Raw genomic sequence first — 21,154 nt, 5'->3', positions numbered from 1 at the left:
TACCTATCATGTGCTAGTTGTGTGGTTCCGAGAGACTGACTTAGCGAACATCTGAGATGCTCTCAGGTCTGGGCTCTCTAGGAAAGAACCGATGAAAATAGCTTAGAAGAAAACGGAAGTTGGGGAGTAAGGTTTCCGCAGTTAGTGAACGGGGCGCAGTGGACACAGGAGTGGGGAGAGGCTGTTGTCAGTGCAGAACAGCATCTAAAATGCCAGCCCTGGAGCGTTTCTGGGTGGTTAAGGTCTCATAGCTCATCCTTTTTTTTCATATTTGAATTTCCATTTAGTCCTTGTAGTTGATGGTTTTTTTCCAGACACTGCTTTTATTTTTTATGTCCTCTCCTCCCCTTTTTTCTTGTCATTGACTTTTTTTTTTTTAATGGCCACTCCCGAGGCATATTAAAGTGCCCTGGGTAGGGGTCGAATCGGAGCTACAGCTGCTGGCCTGCACTGCAGCAATGCTGGATCTGAGCCATGTCTGCAACCTACACCGCAGCTTGCAGCAACGCCGCTTTCTTAACCCACTGAGCGAGGCCAGGGATCTAATCTAACATGCATCCTCATGGATGCCAGTCAGGTTCCTAACCCAATCTACCACAACAGGAACTCCGCCACTGCCTTTTCTTAAGTTGACGTACAGTGGATTTACAACGTTGTGTTAATTTCTACTATACAGCAGTGATTCATTTATACATATAAATGTACTCTTTCCCATTATGGTTGATCCCAGGATATTGACTCCAGTTCCCTGTGCTATACAGTAGGACCTTGTTGATCCAGCCTATATATGCTAGTTTGCATCTGTAGTAGCTAAAACTCTGGATAAAGCACCCTGGTAATCAGGGGGAAAGGCTGCCTGTCTTGGCGTTTGAGACTGCTTTAGCAAAATGGCCAGCTCCTCAGCCGATCTCCCTAAAGCAGAGTCCATGGGGAGCAAGCCCAGCCCATGCACACAAAACTAATTGGTTTTTTGGTGCCTCACTTTTATTCTGAGTGGTCAACCAAAGATGACCAGACAGTTGAGGAAAGGTTCTCACATGAAGGGAGTCTTAGGAGTTCCCACTGTGGCTCAGTGTAACCCAACTAGTATCCATGAGGATTACGGTTTGACCCCTGACCTCACTCAGCAGGTTAAGGATTGTGAGCTGTGGAGTAGATTGGAGGCATGGCTCGGATCTGGTGTGGCCGTGACTGTGGCTATGGCTGTGGCCGGCAGCTGCAGCTCGGATTAGTTCCTAGCCTGGGAACTTCTATATGCCTCAGGTGTGGCCTTAAAAAGAAAAAAGGCGGAGAGTTCCCTTCGTGGCTCAGCGGTTAACAAACCTGACTGTATCCTGAGGATGTAAGTTCAATCCCTGGCCTCGCTCAGTGGGTTAAGGATCCACCATTGCCATGAGCTGTGGTGTATAGGTTGCAGATGTGGCTCGGATCCTGCATTGCTGTGGCTGTGGCTGTGGCTAGGCCGGCAGCGGTAGCTTTGATTTGACCTCTAGCCTGGGAACTTCCATATGCCACAGATGCAACCCTAAACAGCAAAAAGAGAAAGAAAGAAAAGAAAAAGATAAAGAAAAGGGGGCGGGTGGGGGAGTCTAAGGGAAGAAGTGTCCAGAAAGGAAGTAAACAATGCAAGAAATTTAGAAGAGCTTCAGAAAAACCCTAATTAACATCCTCAGCTAGCATAATGGTGATTTACATCCATAAAACAAGAGCAGAGTACTGTGGGGACAGAGCAACTAGAGAATAAGAAAGTTATTTAAAATTTAATATCACGGAGTTCCCGTCATGGCACAGTGGTTAACGAATCTGACTGGGAACCATGAGGTTGCGGGTTCGGTCCCTGGCCTTGCTTAGTGGGTTGAGGATCCAGCATTGTCGTGGGCTGCAGATGCGGCTCAGATCCCGAGTTGCTGTGGCTCTGGCGTAGGCCAGTGGCTATGGCTCCAATTGGACCCCTGGGAATCTCCATATGCCACGGGAGCGGCCCTAGAAAAGGCAAAAAGACAAAAAATAAAATAAAATTTAATATCACGGGATAAACTCAGTAGAAGGATTGGAAGACCAAGTTCAAGCAAGCACTGAGAAAACTGAGAACAATAATAACAAAAAATAGGAAACATGAAGATAAATTACGATGATCCAGGAGTTCCTGTAGTGGCTCAGCAGTTGGTGAACCCGACTAGCATCCATGAGGACATGGGTTTGATCCCTGGCCTCACTCAGTGGGTTAAGGATCCGGCGTTGCCGTGAGCTTTGATGTAGGTCACAGATGCAGCTCAGATCGTGCGCTGCTGTGGCTGTGGTGTAGGCCCTCGGCTACAGCTCCGATTCGATCCCTAGCCTGAGAACCTCTATATGCCATTGGCATGGCCCTAAAGAGATAAAGAATAAATAAATAAGTAAATCATGATGATCCATCCAAGAGACTTAATAAGTTGTTTAGAAAACAGAAGATGTTTTCAATAAAACAGAGAACTGAAAAAAATGGCTCTGTGTTGAAAGCATCAGCCAAACACTGAGCACAAAAAGGGGGGGGGGGAAGACACCAGTGTGCGCATGGTCCTGAAATCGAGAATCCTAGCGGCAAAAGCTTTAGAGGAGAGGGATCACCTAGAAAGGACTAAAAGGCAGACTTCTCTCGAGTACATACTAGATGCTAGAATTCAGTGGCACAGTGCGTTCAAACTTGATTTTCAACCCAGAATTTATGCTTAGCCAAGCCCTCAGTGAAACACAAAGGTGGCCAATTCCAGCATAACTGAGGGCATCATTCCGGAGGAAGACAAGGGAAGTCATGGGGTGACCAAGTCCACACTGACGGGTGGGCCGTGAGGAGGGCTTTGCACAGGCCATTCCTTCTGCTTGGTCTGCTGCTTAGTTTCTCCTGTGTCAGTCTGGGTTGACAGAAGTGATACAGAGCTTTAGAGAAGGAAGAATGAAACTATGATAGAAGAGTAAACAAACGCTCCAGATAGACATAAAAATGTCCGGGAAGCAAAAAAAGGAGTTCCCGTCGTGGCGCAGTGGTTAACGAATCCGACTAGGAACCATGAGGTTGCGGGTTCGGTCCCTGCCCTTGCTCAGTGGGTTGATGATCCGGCGTTGCCGTGAGCTGTGGTGTAGGTTGCAGACGAGGCTCGGATCCAGCGTTGCTGTGGCTCTGGCGTAGGCCGGTGGCTACAGCTCCGATTTGACCCCTAGCCTGGGAACCTCCATATGCCGAGGGAGCGGCCCAAAGAAATAGCAAAAAGACAAAAAAAAAAAAAAATGTCCGGGAAGCACATGAAAAGGTGCTTGGCACCACTAATCATTAAGGAAGTGCAATTCAGAGCTACGGTGTGGTACTTAAGGTAGTAAAGTTAATGAAAACAAAAAACAGAGGCATTTCCCTGGTGGCTCAGTGAGTTAAGGGTCCGGCGTTGTCACTGCTATGGCATGGGTTCGATCCCTGGCCTGGGAACTTCCACACAGCAAAAAAAAAAAGAAAGAAAAAGGAACAGAAATAGAGGGGTGGTAGCCAGGGGCCTGGGGAGAGGAGAGTAGTGAGCTGTTTAATGGGCACAGGGCTTCTGTTTTGCAAGATGACAGGATTTCCGTAGATGGCTGTACAACTGTGTGACTGTCACATTACCAAACTGCACACTTAACGATGGTTAAGAGGGCGAATTTCATGGGTGTTTTATCACAATTACATTTTCTCAAAAATAAAATGACGGCGTTCCCGTCGTGGCGCAGCAGAAATAAATCTGACTAGGAACCCTGAGGTTGTGGGTTCAATCCCTGGCCTCGCTCAGTGAGTGAAGGATCTGGCGTTGCCGTGAGCTGTGGTGTAGGTCACAGATGTGGCTCAGATCTGCGTTGCTGTGGCTGTGGTGTAGGCCGGCAGCTACAGCTCTGATTCGACCCCTATCCTGGGAACCTCCATATGCCGCACGTGTGGACCTAAAAAAAATAAATAAAATAACCAGACGATTTTAGAAAAGTCCAGCAGAGTGCTCCTAGCCCAGAGGGAGCTAGACTGAAGGCTCGGGAAGGGAGTTTGGGGCATGCAGTTGAGGACAGGGTTCATGTTTTTAAACTAGAAGAGGGTGGCTGTGTAAAAAACAAAAATAGAATCTTTGTATGGGAGAAAGTCCAAGAGGAACGGTTAGGAACTCTGGAAAAAGCAGCTCACAAGAAGTTAAATGTCCTCACGCACTCCCCAGCTCTGCCGAAAACATTGACATGTGCTAAAGCAAGTGGCGTCACTGTTTTGCCTAAAGGTCGTGGTGGGATGGGAGATAAGGGTCCTGAAGAACCAAGTCCATAGCCATCCTTAAAGACTAAATTGTTGGTGTCTCAGATGGATGTCAAGAAATAGGGATCCCAGCACTTTTAAAGGTACACAACTACGTAGTCTTAAGAGAGAATGATAAACTGTTAACCTGTTAGCTCCGAGGAGAGGGCCTGGGCATTGAAGAAGGAATTGTCTGTCTTTTGGTTGCACTGTTTGTTTTCCTATGAGCACGTACTACTCTATAAATAAAAACAAGGAGTTCCCTTGTGGCACAGCAGCTTACAGATCCAGCATTGTCACTGCAGTAGCTTGGGTCGCTCCTCTGGCATGGGTTTGATCCCTGGCCCAGGAACTTCCACATGCTGCAGGCACAGCACATAAAATAAAATCAAGATTTAATGTTGTTTTTTTTTAATTATTAATGAAAAAGTTAATTTGGCAGAAATTGTACACCAGGAGTTAGCGGCAGAAGAAATCAGTGCTAGTTAGGAAGAAACTAGATAAAACTTTTTTAAAGTTTATGCACTTGAATTGTGCTTTGTCATAGAAACATGAGTTCCGGCAGGGAAGGGTAAGATATCTCATGGCTGCGTGGACTCTTTATTTACAGCGTTTTATTTTACTGGCACAGTAAAACCGTAACTGTACTGCTGGGAGAATAGATGGTTCTAATTAATTTAATTTTCAGAGTAATAAAATTAAGAAATCATTTTTATTCCATCTTCTGTAGATCACCTTTTTACAATGTAGCTAGCTCTACTTGCCTACTTTATTAAGTTCAAGATCTGAAGATAATTTAGGGCTGTCATTATGCTCTAGATTAAGAAAAGATAACGGTAGAGGCGGGCAGCCACTGCATTCCCTGGGGTGCATCGTGTTCCCTTCTTCCCTAGACATGCGGCAGCAGTGTGGTGATTACAGCACCAACCCAGCACTCAGAGGAGAGCTTGCCTGCACCGTGCAAGACTATTTGAATAAGGTCCCTTAGTGTCTCTGCACCTTTTAACATGAAAATACTCCTAAAAGATGTCACCTAGGACAGTGGATAAGAATCACCTTCCAAGCTTGGTAAATGTTCTGACCTTTTAAAAAGTCTCTCAGCCCTGGCTGATCGTTGGAGTCATCAGGAAGCTTTTGAAACTGCTGATGTCTGAGTTGTGTGCCCAGAGGTTTCACCAAAAAGGGTTGCAGCCTTGGCATTGGAGGTTTTTAAAACTTTCCAGGTGGTTCCTCTTTTTTTTCCCTTCCCCTTGGCTGCGCCCCTGGTATATGAAAGTTCCTTGGCCAGGGACTGAACTCGCACCGCAGCAGTGACCCGAGCTCCTTCAGTGACAACATGGGATCCTTAACCCTCTGCCCCGTAAGACACCTCCCCCAGGTGATTCAGATGAGCAGCCAAGAACCACCCTTTGAAAGGAGGAGTCTAAGTCCGCCCCACCCCCCTTCCCCGCCCCATGTTGGTTTAACTCATTTTTATTACGGTGATACTCAAATTGGACAGACTGACACCAGGTTGAGATTCCTTGTGCATTTAGTAGTTTATGTAAGTCACATTTACAAATTAAAAACAAACTCCAAAATTAATAAACAGCAGCGACGTGTGGACAGTGACATTCTGCTGAGGCTTTTGTGTGTAATATTCCTTCTGCTGGTCGGTCAAGCCCTCCTTCCCACCTGTATGCATATGGGCCCTCTCGGGAGGTAGAAGTCACGTGGTGATGTAAACAGGGAAAGTTTATTCTCGAGAAATTAAACTGCATGCTAGCCAGGGCTGAGGAAGGACTGCTGGAAGCTGGCCCCTCCCGGGGCTGGGGAAGGACTGATGGTCCCGGGAAGTGAGCCTCCACCCTGGGAAAGCCACAGCTGGTAGCCCGGTGCTCGGGCTCACAGGAGCCCTTGTGGTGGCCCTCCTGGTGCCAGACTGCATTTGGTGGCCAGTGCACAGGTGTGCAGAGGAGGTAGGAGTGTAAGCATCATGGGCATGGGGCATGTGGCATCCCCATCAGAAGGGTTATAGCCATGTCGCTGGGAGAGGACCACAGAGACTGGTGTGGGAGAGGAGCGAGCAGTGGGTGCCTGTAGTGACAGTGTCTGTGGTGACAGTATCATGGCAAGGTGACCCTTGATCAAGCCAGAGCTACAAGGTTGTTAAGAGACTGCCCTTTGTGGGCCCACAGCTGGGGTCCTCAGCAAGAGCCCTGAGAGCCTGCCCCGCCCCGATGCACAGAGCAGCCAGAGACTGGGGGACAGTGCCTTCCTCCTGCAGATCCTCCTAGCACCCTTCTCTGGGACACCTCCGCATTGCATTTGTGGGAGGGACAGCTGTTGGTTACTGCAGAGTGAGTGCTAAAAGGTGACCCAAGCTCCAGGCAGTAAATGGATAACTGACACCACACCCTGTCCCAACCAGACAGGTCTGCAGGATGTAAGCCATAGCTCACGGGCTGTCTCTTCCAGCATGGCTCTGTGCCACATCCACTGTGCCCTTATCGTGGCTCCCTGTGCCGTGCAGGGATCATTGTTTAAAAAACCATTGGCTTGCCAAACAAATGGAAAGTGTGTACATAAGCATCACCTCCCAAGACTGATTTGGTTGGGCTAGGGTGGGACCCAGGCATCTGTACTTAAAAGGGTGGGACCCAGGAACCCTCACTTACTGGGGTGGGACCCAGGAACCTACACTTTTGTTAGGGTGGGACCCAGGAACCTTCACTTTTGGTTGGATGGGGCCCAAGAATCTATACTTAATGGAGTGGGACCCAGGAACCTACACTTTTGATAGGGTGGGACCCAGGAACCTTCACTTTTGATGGGGTGGGACCCAGGAACCTTCGCTTAATAGGGTGGGACCCACAAAGCCACACTTTACTAGGTAGATTCTGGTGATGGTGGTCCCTGAGCAGCACTGTGAGCTGTGGTGTAGGTCACAGATGTGGCTCAGACCGCACGTTGCTGTGGCTCTGGTGTAGGTGAGCAGCTGTATCTCTGATTCAACTTGTAGCCTGGGAACTTCCATATGCTGTGGGTGCAGCCCTAAAAAGCAAAAAAAGAAAAAGAAAAAAGAAATGCTGGCTGGGCTGGACTGCAGGAACTGTGTCTTTCTGACTTTGTACCCTTGGTGCCCAGTGCACTGCCTGGTAGGAGGTGGGCGTTCAGCAGATGTAGGCCAAGTGAATGACCCACACGTGTCCGAGCCACCTGCCCTCGTGCTTAGAGGAGCGGAGCCTGTGGTGACGCGAATGACTGTGCGGAACACCTCGGAGGGTCCTTCTTTACACCGCGTGTGAAACTCTGACCTCAACCTTTCTGCAGCTCGTGCGTTTTGTTTTTTTGATCCAACATGGACATTATACTAATTCCACTTTTCTCTAATTTTAATAGGGAGAAAGAACAAGAAACACAAAAAGAGGAACGTTTGATGGAAGAAAAGAAAAAGAAAAAGCAGGAAGAAAAGAAAAAGAAGGAAGGTGCTCAGAAAAAGGTTTGCCTGGAGTTCTTCGTTCGTTGTCCCTGTGTCTCATCACGCTGTGCCTCCCTGAGCTGTCACAGCCGTTCCCTTTATTACTTTCCAGATTCGGTGTGCTCAGCCTGGAGGGCTAGTGACGTAGATAAAGGGTGACAGCCGCGGAATGTCTTTCTTAAGGAACTAGAATATTAGAGAGTGTTTTGAAGGACTGTGATTTTAGTCGTTGGCAGTAAAGAGCAGTATCCGTGCTCTTCTACCGTCCACTGTCCAGAGCAGCCCTGTCTAAGGGCCGTTTAACCGACGTTCTCAGAGAAGCTAGAATTAATTTTTGTGGGTGTTCTTTTACAACTCCTACTAACAAATACTGAATTTAAAGTCCCAGTGTAAATCTCACCGTTGTGCTTGACTTGTAGGCCATTTCATGTACCGAGGTGTGCTGCTTGTTTTCTTCTTGCCTAATTTAACGCACCTTATAGTTAAAACCGTATACCTTTTAGTCTGTATTAAAATATAGAGCTCAAGTGAGCTTCCAGATAGATTTTTTTTTTGCTTTTAGATCAATATTGACACAATTAATAGCACATAGAGAATTATACACTTTTCCCAGTAATCAATTTTAATAAATTAATGGGGCAAAAACTTGTTTTTAAAGTTTCCAGTATTAAAGTCTGCTCGTAAGCTTTCATCAAGCTGTACATTCTACACATTATTCCTAAAGAATCTCTCTCTCTTTTTTTTTTTTTTCAGGCTGCTGATCAAAAAACCAAAGGTAAGTTTATTTTACTTGTGGGGGATACATTTTATGGCAGTATTGAAGTTTATGGTGAAGATGACTTGTTTTAACTGGTGGTTAAAAACAAAGAATCCAGGCGTTCCTGCTTTGGTGAAGTGGGTTAATGATCCGGCTTGTCTCTGTGGAGGCCCTGGTTCGATCATGGCCAGGTGCAGTGGGTTAGGGATCTGGAGTTGCTGCAGGTGTGGTATAGGTTGCAGCTCTGCCTCAGATTTGCTCCCTGGCCCAGGACCTTCCATATGCCATGGGTGCAGCCGAAAAAGAAAAACAAAAGCAAAAACAAGGAGTCTAACCCTGCCTCTGAATCTGCTTATCATTCACCGTGAAATTCCTCCTTCATCACTGGTTTTGCATCTGCTTCTTGTTGGCATTTGCTTAATCTAACTAAAGAATGTTATATTAGCTTTCTAAACCATGCTTTCTAATTTTCCTTTGGTTTGATTTCCACCAAGTGAGGATTAAGCTGATAAAGTTGATCCAATTTGAGTAAGAACAACCAAAGGATACTTAAATTTTTTTTTAAAGCTTCAATTCCTTTTTGCCAACTATTTGTAATAAAAAGAGGTATAGTCTTTGTCTAGTCTTTCTTTGCTAATTGATGTGTGAAGGTTTCTTTTCTCCAAGTCCAGAAGTGGCTCCTGGTTGGCTCCGAGGGTGTGGGTGGGAACACCTGTGGTTCTCAGCATCACTTGGTGTCTCCGCGGCATGCTGGCGGTTAAGCAGGAGGGAAGGAAGCCTCCTCCCTTGGTAGATGGCATGATCGGGGACTGTCCAGTGCTGAGGAGCTCACAGTAGCTCTTTTTAGTTTGGGGCACTGGCACATCTTTAAGCCTCAGGTGTCTCACATTTAAAATGAGCCATGTGGAGTTCCCGTCGTGGCCAAGTGGTTAACGAACCCGACTAGGAACCATGAGCCTGCGGGTTTATCCCTGGCCTTGCTCAGTGGGTTAAGGATCCGGCGTTGCTGTGGCTCTGGCGTAGGCCAGTGGCTACACCTCCGATTAGCCCCGAGCCTGGGAACCTCCATATGCCTCGGGTGCGGCCGTAGAAGAGACAAAATAAAATAAAATAAGCCATGTAACAAGTGGATGGTCTGGTCACACCCGGTAGAGCTGTGGTGACGACTAAACGCGAGACTGGGCAGGAACAGGGTCTGGTGCCCAGGCTCACTAGAGGCTGGCTGTGATTGCTCGTCTGTAAGTCTCGATTTCTGGTGGACCGTCGCCCGGGACTGTAGATGCAGACACGCGTCCTGCAGACCTGTGAGAGGGCCGTCTCAGGCAGAGCCACAGCCAGTGCTCCGCTTTTGCTTGGCATTTGTATTTTTCAAAGTGAAGTTTGTGTCATTTGAAATTCATAGGTGAGCAGGGCGGGTGTTGGTTGACAGTAAAGGAACAGATTGGTAGTGAGTTAGGTACTTGCTCTTGGCCTGGTGTCAGTATAAGGACAGGACGTGAGGGAGCCCAGGCTGCAGCCCCAGTGCAGTGTGTTTCAAAGCCCTTACCCCAGAGCCATGTTCATGAAGATGAAGATTAAATTTTTTTTTGGGGGGGGGGTGTTTTTAGGGCCCCACTGGCAGCGTATGGAGGTTCCCAAGCTAGGGGTCGAATCAGAGCTGTAGCCGCCAGCCTACACCGCAGCTAACAGCAACGCAGGATCCTTAACCCACTGAAGGAGGTCAGGGATCAAACCTTTGTCCTCATGGATGCTAATCAGATTCGTTTCCACTGAGCCACGATGGTTACTCCTAGATGAATATTCAAAAAGGACATTTTTGTCTCTCACACAGTCAGTGGTAGTACAAATTTTGAAACACTTGTCAGAGGACCCCAAAGGGCTGTGGCACGTGGTTGTTTTGAATTTATGATCTTGAATAAGAAATAGTGATTTCTTATAACTGTCATTTAAAAGTACAAAATTAGGGAGTTCCCGTCATGGCTCAGTGGTTAACGAATCCGACTGGTAACCATGGGGTTGCAGGTTCAATCCCTGGCCTTGCTCAGTGGGTCAGGGATCTGGTGTTGCTGTGAAATGTGTGGGTTGCAGACACAGCTCAGATCTGGCATGGCTGTGGCTCTGGCATAGACCAGCGGCTACAGCTCCAATTTGACCCCCCAAAAAAAGAAAAAAAAAGCACTAGGAAAGGTGGAAATGTATAGAAATTGTTCAACATTATAAAAGAAAGAAAGAAAGAAAGAAAATCTATACTAGTGGGGCTATACTGCATTTGGCCCTTGACTATAAAAAAATAAATAAATAAATAAATAAAATAAAAGCACAAAATTAGGAGTTCCCGTCGTGGCGCAGTGGTTAACGAATCCGACTAGGAACCATGAGGTTGCGGGTTCGGTCCCTGGCCTTGCTCAGTGGGTTAACGATCCGGCGTTGCCGTGAGCTGTGGTGTAGGTCGCAGACGCGGCTCGGATCCCGCGTTGCTGTGGCTCTGGCATAGGCCGGTGGCTACAGCTCCGATTCGACCCCTAGCCTGGGAATCTCCATATGCCGCGGGAGCGGCCCAAGAAATAGCAAAAAAGACCAAAAAATAAATAAATAGATAAAATAAAAGTACAAAATTAGTGGAGTCCCCTGGTGCTTAAGGGGGTTAAGGACCTGGCATTATCATTGCTGTGGCAGTGGGTTCAGTCCCTGGCCGGGTAACTTCTGCCTGTCATGCATGCCCCCCCAAAAAAAGGAAAAAAAAATGGAATCATTGCTCTCAATCATCCATTTACCTTAAAAAAAAAAATTTGCGAAGTTTTTACAACTTGATTCAATACCAGCTATGTTCTGTTGTCACTGTCACTGTAATTGTTTTCTCTTGAAATAGCAACAAATTGCTTATGATTTTATAGTGATCATGGATTACATTGTCCTATCACCCTGCACAGAGTTACTGTTTTCTGTTACCGTTGGTTGAGTGTTTTCCTTGCTGCCTTCGGATTCTGCTGGGTTTTATCTCCTCTAAAATCCTGCTGCGTAACTGTGCCGACTGTACGTAGCCTCAGAACAGAAGGTCGCGGTGACCGTAAGGGCCCTTCGAAACAACGGAGTGCCTTTTGAATTCTGCTGCTAGATAATTCACTAATAAGTCTTCGCAGCACCAAGATCTGACTTTTCCTCGTCCTCTGCATCATTACTCTGCATCATTCCAATCAAAGGTAACTGCCTGCAGGATGGTGGTGCGGGTTTCTGACTGGCCATGTGTGTGAAGTAACGCAGCTGCGCCTGACTGAGGGTTAAGCTGGATTGTGGGAATAGCATTGGTGCGCCCACAGAGCACAGACCAACCTTTCTGACCTTCTGGCGTTTTCGCATCTTTGCGGGCGGGCTGTGTTACCTGCGATCTCACACCCCCAGCTCCTAGCGCTGTGGGCACAGGCAGGAGGCCTGAGGCTGGCCCCGCGTCGGCACCTGCCTCCGCACAGACCCTGTACGCTGATTGGTTCCCGCTGTTGATGGCGCAGCGGCCACACGAGTGCACGGAAGCTGGGAGTCTGCCCGAGGCCCCCCAGACTGCGTAGCTGGTGAACATGCAGCGTCCAGGAAAGGCACACAGAGACCCGCAGTGAGCATTTACTGTATCCAGGGGCCTACCCTGCTTCCTAAAAAGCCTGCATCAGGAAAGGGATGTTCAGAAAGGTATGGCAGCTTAGCCAAGGCCACGGAGCTAGCGAGTGGCAGAGCCGGGTCGTCCTGCCTCTGACTCCAGAACCAGGTCTCTGACTTCTGGCCAGAGCCGCCGCCGCCGCCGCCGCCGACCCACTTCAGAATCTCCAGAGGCTGGGGAACCCCTCTCTCACCTCAGGGCGGCACCGGAAGACTCAGGGCCCTGAGTTAGAGCAGGAAAGAGTGTACGAGTGACTCGAGGAGCGACAGAGGGGCTGCGGTTGCTTGGTAACCCGCAGAGCACATGGACGCAGATAGCTGAGTAGAAAGATGTGCGGTTGCCTTCATCTTGATGATTAGTGCAAACGAGACCAAATCAGTTGGGAATTTCCTTGCTCTGCGATATGACACAGCACACACGTAGCCGTGTTCGTAAAGCAGTGTTCCCACTATTTAGCGTTCCCGTTGACCTAATTTTCTCAATAACTGAAACTTAACCTCTTTAAATGTTGATTTATTTTAAACATTTGCAGAGAACTCTGTGTGTTATAGAGGTACGTATATTATACCTTTCTGCTTTCTCCTAGAGATTAACTTGCCCGATCCATTCTTGATCGAACAGTCTTCATTGTAGCGTAATTATGCTTAAAAAGTTTTTTATATCTGACTCTAATTATTGAGCTTGAACTGTGAATCTTCATTTAAAAGGCAAGTGAACAGAGTTCCCATCGTGGCACAGTGGAAATGAATCCGACTAGGAACCATGAGGTTGTGGGTTCGATCCCTGGCCTCCCTCAGTGGTTTGAGGATCCAGCTTTGCTGTGAGCTGTGGTGTAGGTCACAGACGAGGCTCGGATCTGGAGTTGGTGTGGTTGTGGTGAAGGCCAGCGGCTGTAGCTCCGATTAGACCCCTAGCCTGGTGAACCTCCATATGCCGCTGGTGCGACCCTAAAAAGACAAAAAGACACCAAAAAAAAGACAAGTGAAGAACTGACTCTCAGAGTTCCCGTTGTGGCTCAGCAGTTAACCAACCTGACTAGCATCGATGAGGACGCGGGTTCGATCCCTGGCCCCGCTCAGTGGGTTAAGGATCCATCGTTGCCGTGAGCTGTGGTGTAGGTCAAAGACTGCTCGAATCTGGCGTGGCTGTGGCTGTGGTGTAAGCCTGTAGCTGCAGCTCCAATTCGACCCCTAGCCTGGGTACCTGCATATGCCACGGGCGCAGCCCTAAAAAGAAAGACACACACACACACACACACACACACTGACTCTCACTAGAAATTGTTTCGTCTGCTTAAGCTAATATATAGCATGCTTCTCCTCCCATTCCAATCTGAAAACGAGGTGTCTAAACATTCTGCTTTATAAAATAAAATTTTGTGTCTGTTTTTGTTTTGTTTTGTTTGTCTTTTGGGGCCTCACCTGCGGCATATGGAAATTCCCAGGCTAGGGGTCGAATCAAATCGGAGCTGCAGCTGCCGGCCTACCCCACAGCCACAGCAACTCAGGATCTGAGTCACTTCTGCGACCTACACCACAGCTCACAGCAACGCCAGATCCTTAACCCACTGAGAGCCAGATCCTTAACCCACTGAGAGAGGCCAGGGATCAAACCCGTGTCCTCCTGGATGCTAGTGGGGTTCGCCAATCACTGAGCTACGACAGCACCTCCTGTCCCTGTTTTTTCAAATCCTGACATGCAGTTCCTCTGTTAAGGTCATTCTCTTTTTGTTTTGAGATTTGGGCAAGCGCATGGGTCCGTGGCAAACGCCGCACCGCCAGCATTGATGTGCAGTGGCCGCCCTGAGCTCAGCAGAGAGCGTGTTTCCTCTGCTTCCTTCAGCTCTGGAGACTTTTATTCAAATAGTGGATTCGCCCTCACCTGTCACCAGTTCCTTCTCCTCCTGTACCCTGAGTGTGCAAACCCTGGGGGGTGGGGTGGGAGTGACGTCCTGCACGCCTGAGGAACCGGAGCTTGTTTCTATGACGGGAACCTTCCCTGCAGTGCTTTCAGCCTTGGGTGGTATAGGTAATATTTTCTCATTGTCTACAAAGAAGTTAACGTTCCCTCGAAATGCCTTCATCTTGAGATATTTACCAGTTAGCGTTTTGTTGACCATCCTTGAAAGCATTTCTTTATGAATAAATGCATAAGCATGTGTCTTCTATAGTCTCTCTGCTGCTTCCGCTAATTAAACCCTTCCCATCCCTGCCCCTCAAGGAGCTGCACTAAGCAACTTGAAACCCTCTGTATAAGCCTACTGAGAAACAAAGTAGTCCTTTGTATATTCTGCCAAGCATTGTCTTTGCATCCGAACCAGTGAAAGAGGCTGCTGAACGCCATGCCTTCGGGAGACCCTAGATGCTCTCATGGCTGGGGGGAGGGGAGTCAGATACAACCCTCTTTCCAAACACCATGATGTGTGATCTGTCCCTGCTGGGCGGTAGCTAGTGTCTAGGCGTTGGACCCTTTATGATGGCTTTTGCTTTGGTAATTAGTAATCTCTGTTCCATATATGAAGCAGAGAAGATAATAATAATATGTGATGTGATGACCTTATGAGCCTAAATTTTTCATATCATCTTCTGGGTTTTTTCCCCATGGATTTAAAGGGGTTTTTTTTCTTTTTTCTTTTTTTAGGATTAACTGTAATTATATTCATAAATGTGAAATGAATTTAATTTAGAGTTTTAGCCAGATTTTCTCAAGTTCATAAAATAGATAAGTTTTCATACAAAAAGCTCAAAGTTAATTATATCATGTATAAAAGCAAATATCTTGATGACCCAATATGGCTCAAACTCCACGTGATTAATGATTCATGGTTTTGAGTCATATACTTTTAAAAATTCATACATTTTAATTAGTTTCCTAATCTTGCTTGAAAAGGACTATAAGTTTTGCATTCAGGCATCAGCTTCACCACACATGCGGAGTTATTATTTGCTAATTTTAAGCAAACTTTTATATGCTTTTGTTAATGTCAATCAGTGGAAAGCATATTCTTTCTGCAGCCTTGTGCTGGGGTCACTTACTGTCCTACAAGTGAGGTTCATTCTAAACATGTATTTATAAAGCTGTTCCCAACGTGAATGAAAGGTAGTGAGAATTTGAGGTTAAACCACCCCTACCAATTTCATAGTCAGCTACAGACAAAAACAAACAGAAATGAGCCCACGTTGCCGCAGTTCAACCATTCGGTGGCTCTCTTCCTCGGCTGAGCAGCTGACTGCTGTTGGCCTGGCCTTTGAGGGTCTCAGCACAGTAATCAGCAGTCAGTACGAAGCAGCAGATCTGTGTTTTCCCGAGTTATGCTGTGTGATAAAGTTGGCCAGATGCCTTGAGTTTGCTTGTATTCACGTTTCTATCCACACAACCAAAGCAAATATGGGTTATTCCTAAAAGCAGCAGCTGGAGTTCCCGTCGTGGCTCAGTGGTTAACGAATCCGACTAGGAACCATGAGGTTGCAGGTTCAATCCCTGGCCTCGCTCAGTGGGTTAAGGATCTGGTGTTGCTGTGGCTGTGGCGGAGGCCGGCAGCTACAGCTCCGATTAGACCCCTAGCTTGGGAACCTCCATATGCCGTGGGTGTGGCCCTGAAAAGACAAAAAAGACCCCCCTCCAAAAAAGCAGCAGCTAAAAAAGTCTACTCAGCATGCTTAGCACAGTATAAAGTATGGCATTTTATTTTTCCTGTCTACAAAATTAATAAAATCTTAGCGCTCGAAGAATCCTTAGAGATTGTCTAATTCCTATGTTAGATGGGAAATGAAATTCAAAGAGGTTAAATGATTTTGTACAAGTTTTGACAGCTGGTTAGGAGTAGGACTAGAACTAGAACCCTCGTCTTCTGGTTGCCAGTTGTCTATTTTTTCTGCTGTTGTGTGAAGGGACTAAGACATAGACGTCGTATGGCCTCAGAACCGTATGACTGTTCATTTGAAGTACCTTAGGACGTTTTCAAATAAGGCTGTAAGAAATTCCTAAGGGTTATTATTTGAGGGATCATTATTATGGGATGGTATCTTACAGGGTTTTAAATACCAGTTGTATCACTCTTGAGCCATGTTGCTCTATGTTTATTTAATTTTACTGTTAAATCTCTGGGGCGAGGAAGATACAATAGACGCATGAATGTTTTTCCCATGGGAGGAAAAGAAAGTGTATTAAGATGTGGTATTTTCCCCGTAAATATGTGGGCAATTTAAAAGGGTAAACAGGAGTTCCTATTGTGGCTCAGCGGTAATGAACCCAGCTAGTATCCATGAGGACGTGGATTTGATCCCTGGCCTGGCTCAGTGGGTTAAGGGCCAGGCGTTGTCGAGAGCTGTGTGTAGGTCGCAGGTGTGGCTCAGATCCCAGGTTGCTGTGGCTGCAGCTCCCATTTTACCCCTAGCCTGGGAACCTTCATGTGCCATAGGTGCAGCCCTAAAAAGACAAAAAAATAAATAAATAAAATGGTAAAACGTATGTTATGGGGGGAGGAACCTAAGAAAGCATATGTATACATATGTTCTTTCTTGATCAAATATTAGAGGAAAGGAAGTAAACCCAATGATGAGGAGTAAGCCACACACTGCTGCTGTGTTCTGAGCCCCGCAGCTGCATCCTCTCGGGCTCTGCAAGGCCTCAGGTAAAGGGAAAGCTCCCACACTGCTTAGTGTAGCTGCATTGAAACCTTGAACACAAGACAGTCTCCAGGTTTAGAGAAAGTTAGAGTTCATAGCTCTAAAGGAAGCTGGCAGTCTACTTTCTGAGAAATAATTTGTCTGCTCAGATCGCCTTTTTTCTTTGTTTTGTTTTTTTTTTAAACAGCTTTATTGGGTTATAGTCGACATACCGTAAACCGCATTATTTAAAGAGAACAGCTGGGTCAGCTTTGGCGTGTGGATCCCTGTGAAACAATCCCCGCAGTCCAGACAGCGGCAGAGCACCCCCTGTACGCGTCCTGGCCCTACTCCTGTCACTCCCTCCCCTCCCCCGTCTCTGGGAACACCGGTCTGCTTTGTCACGACAGAAGGTTCTCTGGACTGCATGGACGGAGTCGTTCTGTCTACACCCCTGGCCGCTTCCACGCAGGGTAATGATGCCCGTGAGGCTCAAGGCGTGTTTGCGTTGGGAGGCCAGTCCCTTTTAGTGCCCCCTAGTGTCCCGGTCTTAGGACGCCTCATGGTGTGTCTATCTGTCCATCTGTGCGCGGTTTTCAGCCACGGTGAGTTAAGCGTCCCTGAACATTCACGTGCGGGTCTCTGTGTGGATAGAGATGCTTCAGGTTTTCCTTGGGCGGGATTAGAATGGCTGGGTTTTATGACAGACGTGTGTTTACCTTTTCAAGAAACTGCAGAGCTTTCCCAAAGTGACCGTCGCGTCTCACGGTCCTCCTGCGTCCCCATCAGCACGCGGAGGTCCGTCTTCACAGCGGCGGCCTTTCTGGTAGCTGTGCTCTCGCGCCGGGGTTCTGCTTTGCGTTTCCCGAACGGCTGATGATGTCGCACGTGACTTTCGTGAGCGTTTTCACCGTCTGTGTATCTTCTTTGGCAAATGTCTGTTCAAATATCTTGCCACTCCTTCCTGAGTAACCTGCTTTGTTACTTGGGATTCGTTTCTGAGAATAAATGGGCCTCTGGAGCTGGACACAAAGCCTCATCACTGCAGCTTCGCTTTCCTCACAGCTCAGGCATTCCCCTTCTTTCCATGTGCGCAGTTACTTGGATTATAGTTATATCAGAAAATATGCACCCTAAGTCGTAATCACATTTTTTTTGGTCTTTTTTGTCTTTTGTTGTTGTTGTTGTTGCTATTTCTTGGGCCGCTCCCGCGGCATATGGAGGTTCCCAGGCTAGGGGTTGAATCAGAGCCGTAGCCACCGGCCTATGCCAGAGCCACAGCAACACGGGATCCGAGCCGCGTCTGCAACCTACACCGCAGCTCACGGCAACGCCGGATCGTTAACCCACTGAGCAAGGGCAGGGACCGAACCCGCCACCTCATGGTTCCTAGTTGGATTCGTTAACCGCTGCGCCACGATGGGAACTCCTGTAATCACATTTTATCTAGCTTTTAACCTCCCTACTAAAGATTGCATTAATAAATGAGCTAAATATTAGTCACGTTTCATTGCCTAGAGCTGTCAGGTTATTTCACTAATTAATTTAATAAGCAGTTTGTAAGTACCTCTCAGGCAGCAGAGATAACAGGAAGAGTTAGCAACGTTAATAAACGGATATATAAGCAAACGAATGCAATACAGTGTTCTGGGTATTGTGATTTGTTTATCCCACATCTTCTACCTGAAAAGATTTAAATTACATTCATTTGATCACCTTTTCATCCAATATTTATATTTCTATAAGAAAAGATGGCCTGTTTTTTAAAATAAGTGAGAAAACTGGGGGAAGGACAGTACTGATTGATAGTAAGTCCGTGCTAGAGCTGGGCCGCCTTTCCCGTGAGCCCCTCAGTTGGCTGTGGAGACCAGGACAAGAAGGGATGCCCCAGTCACCCCAAATCGTCCATCAGGCCCTGAGAACTGAGCATTCTTCACAGCCTATCCAACCAAAACTCTCCGGCTATTGGAGAGTTTTAGGAGGGAGAGTGACATCGTGAGGTTTAGATCTTAGAAATCATTGAAGCATTCCGTTGTGGCTCAGTGGATTAAGAACCCCAGTAGTATCCATGAGGATGCAGGTACAATCCCTGGCCTCGCTCAGTGGGTTAAGGATCCAGTGCCGCCTAGGAACATGTTGCAGGTGTGGCCCTAAAAAGAGAGAGAGAGGAGAGAGAGGAAGGGAGATGGCTGAAAGTGCCAGGTTGAAGATGGACTAGACAGCTGGAGAGAGGGCTGGAAGTAGCAGGTGCAGTTAGACCACTCACTGCACAGTTCAGCTTCCAGATGCTGAGCTCAGTGGTGGGGTGGGAGGAAAGGGTCATGGGTCATAAAATAGGCAGAACTCGGAGATTTACTGGCCTGCTAAGCATTTGATCCAGCAGATATTTATTAAACACCTACTATTTGCCTGGCCCTGTGCTGTTCACTGTGGAGAGGAAAAGATTTAAAAGTAGATGTGTTTCCCACACCCCCAGAGCCTATAGTCTTACCGGGAACGGCCGTAAATGTCGGTCTCAGTGCCGCAGTTACGAACTGCTCTGCAGGAGAGGGACGCGGATTAACAAGGGCACAAAACAGAGGAGTCTGGGTAGGCTGGGTTAGAGGAGGCATCCGAGTGATGCTTCATCTGAGATCTGAAGGATGACGACGTCACTGGGCCCGGGAGAGCAGAGAGGGGGCAAAGGGCTCCCACGGAGGGGACCACACGTTGGAGCAGTTAACTTGGGCTCCCGCTTCTGTCAGGTTGTGGGATTCTGCACCATCTCAAGATTATTGCTATTCCATAATTTATTTATGTTTTAAATTGAAGTGTAGTTGGTTTACAGTGTTTCAAGTGTACCGAAAAGTGATTCCGTTATACTTACGTATTTTCCTTTTCGGATTCTTTTCCATTATGGGTCACCGATCACTTTGAATATAGTTTCCTGTGCTCTAGGGTAGGTCTTTGTTATCCATTTTATACACAGCAGTGTGTGTCTGTTAACTCCAAGTTGCCAGTTCACGCCTTAGGCAACCTTAAGTTTGTGAGTCTGTTAGTGTTTTGTAAATAAGTTCCTTTCCACAGTTTATTAATGTATTAAGACACACGCACACAGCCCTCCTGCACAAGGCACCGTACAGGGAGAACACAGGTGAGACAGAGTCCCACCTCCACCTCGGTGTTTTATGAGATTCGGATTTGCTGCTTGTTCAGCTCGGGATGATGCTGCATGGAGAGAGGAGTCAGGGTGAAGGTGAGGGACTGAGAAGCTCTTCACTCACGGACTTTGTTTACCCTTCATGTCTGTCTGGTGTGTTGCTGCATGGGCAGAGAATTTCAGTGGATGGTGCATTTTGACAAGGTTATAGAAAAGCCAATATATGCTAAGCTGTATTAGCTGCTTGGCTTTAACATATACTGTTATCAAAATTTTCTGTTTCAAACTTCTGAATCAGCTGGCCAGTGTTTAAAAGAACCTAGAGGAGTTCCCTGGTGGCCTAGTGGTTAAGGATTTTGGTTGTCACTGCTGTGGCTCAGGTTCGATCCCTGGCCAAGGAATTTTCACATGCCTATCCTAAGTACAGCCAAAAAAAAGAATATAGAAATATTTGTCTGTATGAATACATTTTCTCACAGTAGAAGAATCTAAAGACCAAACCAAGGTAACCATTTAATGAAATTATTCTTTTGTTGGTATGCATTATTAAAATAATTTTACTTTAACATTTATATTGGCCAGTTAGTAGCATTTAATTTAATTTAATACAATTAGAGAGGTAACTGTAATACATTAGAATAGAAAATATCTCTAAATAGCATGTCTCATTAGCAGCAGACACTAAGTTACTGTAGTTAGTAGATAATGAGTTGGGCTCCAAAAGTTGCCATGGTGATAGATGGCCAGAAGCCACAGCTTTGTACCCCCACGGCCGGTGGGGGGGGGACTCGGGGACTACTGATAAACAAAACAGATGGACGCTTGTTGTCCTGGCTGTCTTCTGCTTGCATCTCCTTGTTCTAAGGGAACTTCCCGCTACAATGTTTGTTGCTATACAGAATGCAGGAGTAATTGTAATAATGAAACTATTTCTTGGAATAACTATTTCAGCACAGGAGAATAGTTCTCTTTCATAGTCCACATTGGCAGTCAACATACATGTTTAAGTAAATTTAAAATTTTAAGAGACTGAATCTTTGAGTATATATTCTGAAATGGCTAGAATTAATGCAAGATTTTAAAATATTTCCTCCTTTTTTGTCCTTGTGTGGAGTCTGTACATAAGAGAAATTCTATATTTTATTGTACAAAAACTTCTGTTAAGTTCTAAGATAACATCAATTATAGGGCATACCATTAATTAATTAATTAATTTTTTGGTCTGTTGTCTTTCCAGGGCCACACCCGCAGCATATGGAGGTTCCTAGG

General features: G+C 46.7%; 1 protein-coding gene across 7 annotated transcripts in view; it reads left to right on the top strand.

The window, feature by feature from the left end:
• Nucleotides 1-7,720: 7,720 nt before the first annotated feature.
• Nucleotides 7,721-21,154, top strand: part of TNRC6C (trinucleotide repeat containing adaptor 6C) — a 90,847-nt gene continuing 77,413 nt past the window's right edge. For all 7 annotated transcript variants that reach the window (XM_047758570.1, XM_047758572.1, XM_047758571.1 and 4 more), the window contains exons 1-2: nucleotides 7,721-7,754; nucleotides 8,487-8,508. The gene's annotated coding sequence lies outside the window, so the exon portion shown is untranslated. The remainder of the gene's footprint in view (nucleotides 7,755-8,486; nucleotides 8,509-21,154) is intronic.

Source organism: Phacochoerus africanus, chromosome 14, assembly GCF_016906955.1.
Source record: "Phacochoerus africanus isolate WHEZ1 chromosome 14, ROS_Pafr_v1, whole genome shotgun sequence".
NCBI lineage: Eukaryota > Metazoa > Chordata > Mammalia > Artiodactyla > Suidae > Phacochoerus > Phacochoerus africanus.
This window is presented reverse-complemented; position numbering and strand designations above follow the sequence as displayed.